The following is a 7,068-nucleotide window of genomic DNA, read 5'->3' as shown; positions in this document are numbered from 1 at the left end:
CTTTTTTTACAATTTCAGATATTCCACTTGCTTTACAGGACATTGTGTTGTCAATCCATCCATTTGGTGAAATAAGCTTGTTTAGCGCTAGACCAAGAACAGTGAATTGACATTAAAGACTTGTTAGATGCTACAAATATTAGACGCACAGTAAAATACTTTTCGTCAATGATTGTCCATTCAATCGACGTATGTAAATTATGTATTTACTTTTTAGAATGGTTAAATGAAATACAAACCTATTGATGGCCAAAATATACAAAAAATGTGGCGCCAATAATCGAAATAGGGGATGAGACGGAAAGAGCTGTCTGTGTGTCCCAATGCAAACAGTTTCTGCGATTAAGTGCGTGAAACCTAAAACGTAACAAATAATAAGAAATAAAGTCAAATCAACATTGCGAAGTTGCTGCAAGAGATAGTTATTTCTTTTGTAGAAAAACTCACCCAAATGTGTGCAAGCCTGATGATATGAGCAGTCAGCATTATTGAAATACATTTTTACTAGCATCCACGTGCTTTCCGGATAAATGGGGATAAAACCTTCAAAAATGTACATTTACATGACTTATCTATGAAGAACTAGAGAGAAGTCATTAAGAAAACTTGAGAAAATGAATTACATTTTTTCCCCTTTATTTGGTACTTTTATGAACAGCAATCTAACAATCTTTACTTTGCTACGCTGCAATAATATAAATAACATAACTTACATGTGTTTCAGAGCGTAAATCAACATTCTTTTTTTCAAACTTATATGGAAGTTGAGAATCAGACACTTCCACTTTAAGGAAAGTTACAGTGATGGATAATGATGTTAAACGAACGGACACGAAGTTTGAGTTTTTCACAACATAACGATTCTAGATAAAAATAAACAAACGACATTAAAAGAGCATTTGTTATACACTCACTGGAAGAGGAGGGTGGCAGAAAAATGGTCATAAAAAGTTGTTGTAACTCTTTACGCACAGTGGCACTGACATGATTTATTTTAAGTGGGGGGGGGGGATATCCGTAAAGATTATAAATAAAACTGGAGGTGGCATTGATGTTTTAAGGCGACGAGTGAATTGGGGGGCAAATTTTGGTCCGGATTAAAATAAGAAGTAAACAAATGATGTTTTTGCCGTCTGCTTCTAATTTTTGAATTCCTTTTTAATGTATTTTAGTAAGTTTTTTATAATCTTTTGTACGAGCACTAAGAAAATTTGTCATTTTAAAGCGTTAAACTGTACGCGATGAAAACTTATGTAAGTTTTTCGTTGTTTTTCTTTTTTACAGCCCTCATATTCACATAGTTTAACAATTTTTAACATTTTTCTGGTATGGATGACAATTATATGTTTTTTGAAGTCCGTTAGCGGTTGAATTAAAGACGAGAAAGGACTTTTATCAAGCAATGATTTACGGACTTATATAATTTACCTAATAAGTATAAAAGCAATACAAACAAGTTTTGCAAAATACGAGTCGTTTAAACCATCTAAAATTACGATAAAAAGGAAAGCGTTGTTAAACAACTAGATTTGGATAGTATTTACTATAGTATTTACCCATAATATCTACAAAAAAGTAAAAATAAAGAGTCGGCTATTGTAGCTGAACATCCGGGAACTTTGCTCCCCAAAAAAACGCGTACCATATTTTGAACTATAGATTATATTACGATGCCACCTCTAGACGCCTTAACAAAAAAGTTACCTCACTGACGTCAGTTATAAAGCAGCTAAAAGAAAAGAATCTGATTTCCTCGTCTTGCGAAGAAATGCTCGAAAGAAATATAGCTGGTCTTCCAACAGAGCTGTACAAAAAAATGATGTCAAAGACACACCAAGGATGCAAGTACTCACCAGAACTTAAGTCATTTGCATTAACTCTTCAGTTTTATTCGTCGAAAGCTTACGATTTTGTGCGCAAAACATTCAATTTAGCTTTACCTCATCCAACACAAATTCGTAAATGGTATACGAAGGTCCCTGCTGAAGCAGGATTTACACAGCCATCATTTGAAGCACTTGCCTTGAAAGTAAGAAATCAAGAGAAGTTAGAGTGTTCCTTAATGATCGATGAAATGGCTATTAAAAAACATGTATCATGGGATGGCAAGAAATTTCGTGGCTATGTTGATCTCGGAAACGACGATGAAGCTGATGATTCTTCTCCCGTTGCAAAGGACGCTCTAGTTTTTATGGTAGTTTGCTTGAAACAAACGTGGAAAGTTCCAGTAGCCTACTTCTTTATCGATGGACTGAGCGGTGAAGAGCGCGCAAATTTGGTTGAGCTGTGCATCAAGAAACTTCACGAAATCGGTGTTGATGTGATTTCTTTTGTATGTGATGGGCCATCCTGCCATTTCGCTATGTTACGAGCTCTTGGAGCAAGTATGACACCACCTCAACTACATCCATATTTCATCCATCCTTCAGATAAAAACAGGAGAGTTTATGTGTTCCTCGATATTTGCAGAATTACAAAAGCTCCAAGATAACGAAGGCTTGAGACTTGGAAACAAGTTGAAGGAGGCACATATAAAATGGTGGCAGCAGAAAATGAAAGTAAATTTGGCTGCCCAAACACTAAGTTCCAGTGTTTCTGATGCAATAGAATACTGCACAAACACTCTTAAACTTCCACAATTTCAAGGATCGGAAGCCACTGTCTACTTTATTCGCATCATAGATCATCTGTTCGACATTCTTAACTCTCGAAACCCATGTGCCAAAGGTTATAAGGCTGCTCTTCGAAAAAGCAACAAAGAAACTTGGGAGGCATTTTAGCAGAAGCTTATAACTACATTATAAATCTGCGAGATGTATCTGGTAATCTGCTGTACAACACTCGCCGAAAGACAGGATTTGTGGGACTTGGTGGCAATAACAAACATCAAGCAAATTTTCTCTGACCTGGTTGAAAGAAAAATGCACCAATGAAATACATACTAACATACAAGTTCAGCCAAGATCACTTAGAGCTATTTTTTGGGGCAATTCGATCAGCAGGAGGATTTAACAATAACCCAACAGCCCAACAGTTCACAGCTGCCTATAAAAGATTACTTTTACGAAGCAGCATTGAAGGTAGAAATGGAAACTGCAAAAAGCAAGATGGAACAGACATCCTTGAGATTATTACTGATTCAGATAATAGAATTGACAAAATGCCAGTATTTGAGCGCTTTTTGACACACTTTCACCTAGGAAATACATATTTATGAAACCGATTAAATATACAACGTATAAATAATGCCCTTAAAACGTGCTATATGAAGTCATCTTCAGAGTCAAAATGAATCTATAATCGCCTTTATCCCTAACTATCCCTACCATTCATCTCATATATCGCTAATCTTATCATTCCTTAACCACACATGTCATTTATTCCTTGTAATCCCCCCAACCATGTGTTCTCCTTAACCTTTATTATCCCATTATTACATGTCTTCATTTATCCCTTAACTATACCTGTTTTTTATTCATCCCTTATCATCCCTTAACCGCGCATCCTCATTTATTCTTTATCATACTTCAACAATGCGTAGTCATTTATCCCCACGCGTCTTTATTAAGTTGTAACTGTTATCTTTCTTTTGTGTTTCAGGAAAAGAAAAGACAAAACGTAAAAAAAAAGAAAGCAAACATTGCGCAAATTGAAAATGTTGAATTCACAGAGACGGAAGAAGGAACTTGTACTGTCAGTTCTCATGGTAGTTCTTCCACGAATACGACTGCTCACGATAGTTCCACGAGTTTTACCCGAGCGGCATACGATATATTACAACGTAATACTGATTCTCAGGTACATGCTCGTGGTAACCATGCTTTAACTAAAAGGCCTGACGATTTTCTTGAAGTGCCAAAGAACTCTCAGTTGGCTTATTGTTCAAATTCTGAGAATTCAAGTCTTTCTTCCACAATGGCGAAATCCAACGTTGAGAACAAGGAGAATGAAACAGATGAACAAGTGGCTCGATTAACAAAGAAAAGCCAGGAAGTTCTGCATCTTAAAGACGAGTTTAAAACTGCGAATGATTTGAAAAAAAAATCCTTCTTTGACAACATCTTTGCAATCAGGGCGTTACACTGACTCATCGCTCTTGTCGGAGGAAGTGTTTGAGCCCCTTGTTGATATGAACAGCGGTGTATCTCTAATTCCCGTTGTTTGCCCCGATGACGATAAAGGAGTTAGGGGTCTAGCTATGTCAGATGAAAATGAGCGATTTACTGTTGCACCTGAGACGTCGCGACATTTAGAAGATACTTCATTATTTTATCGACAAGAATTTCTAACGAGTTGACCATTTTAACTGAGGTGGTAATTTATGTTGTTTTCAGTATTTACACTGATGAAGACGTCGAGAATGATGCAAGTTTAGCAATAGAGGCAACTGTTGCAGCGATATGTGCCACACGTGATGGTAGCATAGAAATTAATGATTACTCAGGATCTTCATTGGTCAGAACCATGGGTGATGGTTGTATGAATGTTAGTTAATTATGAAATGCTTTTATCTTTTTAAGGGGAGGGTAGAAAGCCATCTGTAAATATCTTTGTTATATTTAGTTCGTTATATTTGGTATGTTTTCGTTCTTTAGCCATCAGAGGAATATCCATCAGGCAAAGAAATGACTTCAGGTTTGTGTGTTTTTTCTATTCACGTATTTAAATGTTTTTATTTCTTATATCTTTTGGAAAAATGTTTTGGGAACGGGAGAGGCACTTTTGCCTCAGGTTCTCAAACTATAAATGGGCTATTAGCAGGTAGAGTTAGTTTTAAATATAGAAATATTTAGTGCAATTGGATTTTACTATTTGTATCGTAGTTGCTTTGCTTGTTTGGAGGCATCGGTCAAATTTCATCATGTGAACTGAATCATTGTAAGTGTGAATAATTATAATTTCATGAATATCAATAAATACGTGATTTTTTATTGTTGAAGAGGAATTAAAACAGGCGATTGTATCGATGATGTTAAGAAAAGATGAAGTTGAAGAACGTAACAGGTTGTATTATCGTCCTTCGTTTAATATTAACATTCCATTCGAATATACACTATTTTGCCCTGATTTTTCCTTCGGTCATCTTTCCTGTAGATCGTTACAACAACATTTGGAAAAGAGATGATGAAGTCAGCTTCTCTTCGTCTTCAATTAGAAGATTTAAAAGAGCTATGTCGTCGAAAGATGAAGAAAATTGCGTCGCTCTTAACGGCTTGAAAAGGTTAGGACATTGAGAACTCTGCATTTCGTTAATCAAAGATGTCTGTTGACCTGTTGACCAACTAAAGAAATACGTGGGTGCTGTTCAATCGTTGAAAAGAAATGACATTATGGAAGAAGGTTTATTAGAGGGATAGTTTATCTTTAAAATAGATGTAGAAATCTAAGATATTCGATAATCTTTTGTGTAGCTCCAGAAAATGAAAGACTTTCTTCCATCATTCTTTCTCCGGAATCTGACGTCGACGAAGTGAGGTATTTACAGTAAATTTGTAGCAAAAGTGAATCAACGGCGTTGAATTTCGTTTCTTTTTCTTGTAGAAAGGAAAAAAACAAAGATTTTGAGCGGAAGTTGATCCAAGTAAGATTTCCATTAAACCATAATACTTTTACAAATCGAAACATTTGCCTTAAAAGGTCTTCATGTATCATATGCTTCATGAAGATGAGCCGAAATTTATTTGATAGAAAACTCTGCACACGGTGACTTTTAGAAATATCTAATACAAGAAGATATTTTAACTTATGAAAACTGAGGATAAATAACTGAAATGAAATCGTGATATATGTTTAAAAACTCGCCACTCTGACTGATTTCGCGTTTCTTGTTCATGTCTGGGGAATTTCATGGTGATGGCGTCATGGCGTAAGTTGTGATGAAATGTTGTTTATCATGTTTAAAGGTCGCTGATATGCATGGCGAACTTATTGAACGCTCGTGAATATCAGCTAAGAAAATTAAAAGAAGAGCTTGTCAATCTTAGAGGACCGGTATGTTCAGTAAAGACCCGTGTGTTCATTATAGTACAATAGATGTACAATATTGATCGGTATGTACAATATGAACTGTTTGGTATGAATATGAAAAGCAGTAAATATTCTTTTCATTTTCTAAGTATTTCTTAATAAAACTACGTATCTTCGTATGTTCTAGCTTCCTCAGGACAATAATCATGATGAATGTTTATATTTGACGGAGTTTGGTCCAAATTTCATGTCTGTCAATACTCGTCCTTTAATTAACATTTGGATTCCATCTGTTTTTGTCAAGGAAAGTCTCCAAACATTCACCATTCTTATCAGGTATAATTTTTCCATATATTTATCTCTAAAAAAAGTAAATAACTCTTCCGATGTGATGTTGATGGTTATCTGGACTAGGTTAGGGATAACTAGGAAAATATTTCAAGATTTATTATCTATATTTGGTATTTTCCTCGTTTCAAATACATCACCCTTAAGAAAAGTGTTTGTGGTCATCGTATTTAAAAGATCATGTCGTAGTTTAAATTTACTGCTCAAATATTTCACTTTTCATATGTATATGTTTAGTGGTGTTGAGAAAAAATCACAAAACTACAGATTCATCCCGACAAGCCTGTTTCGTGATTGCTCACTCTTCAGGGATTTTCCTTTAATCACGAAACAGGCTTGTCGGGATGAATCTGTAGTTGTGATTTTTCTCAACACCACTAAACATATTACATCTGCTCGGGCATCGAGCACTGTTTTAAACGGATTTATACTGTTTTATACTGTATATATATACAAAGTGTATATACAATGTGCCCTCCGGCTATCACTATATTAAAATAGTGATTCCTGCACTTGGGACACAGGGCGTACGGTTACACATTGTATGGATTGTATGTAGAGTCAGCACAGTGCTCATATATATATATATGTATATCATCTGCTCAGTGGTCCATTTATTGTCGTCAATAAAGAATTTAACATTGTTTACTTCACAAGGTTTATATCCGTATCAAAGACGATGAATGGAATGTTTACAAAAGATACTCGGATTTTTATGCCCTACATAAAAGGGTTTTTTAATGAACATCAGTA

General features: G+C 35.3%; 2 long non-coding RNA genes across 3 annotated transcripts; both read left to right on the top strand.

The window, feature by feature from the left end:
- Window positions 1-3,792: 3,792 nt before the first annotated feature.
- On the top strand, window positions 3,793-5,133 carry LOC124439112. Of its 2 annotated transcripts, XR_006946277.1 has the most exons (4): window positions 3,793-4,485; window positions 4,596-4,635; window positions 4,941-5,004; window positions 5,095-5,133. It is a non-coding gene; the product is annotated as an uncharacterized LOC124439112 (long non-coding RNA). The 2 variants fall into 2 exon arrangements; XR_006946276.1 differs by having other exon boundaries at window positions 3,800-4,485; window positions 4,941-5,118.
- Window positions 5,134-5,260: 127 nt separating this feature from the next.
- Window positions 5,261-6,262, top strand: LOC124439113. The gene is made up of 5 exons (XR_006946278.1): window positions 5,261-5,340; window positions 5,412-5,475; window positions 5,542-5,581; window positions 5,904-5,991; window positions 6,155-6,262. It is a non-coding gene; the product is annotated as an uncharacterized LOC124439113 (long non-coding RNA).
- Window positions 6,263-7,068: the final 806 nt, after the last annotated feature.

This window comes from Xenia sp. Carnegie-2017, unplaced genomic scaffold (genome assembly GCF_021976095.1).
Source record: "Xenia sp. Carnegie-2017 unplaced genomic scaffold, XeniaSp_v1 HiC_scaffold_19, whole genome shotgun sequence".
Classification (NCBI taxonomy): Eukaryota; Metazoa; Cnidaria; class Anthozoa; order Malacalcyonacea; family Xeniidae; genus Xenia; species Xenia sp. Carnegie-2017.
This window is presented reverse-complemented; position numbering and strand designations above follow the sequence as displayed.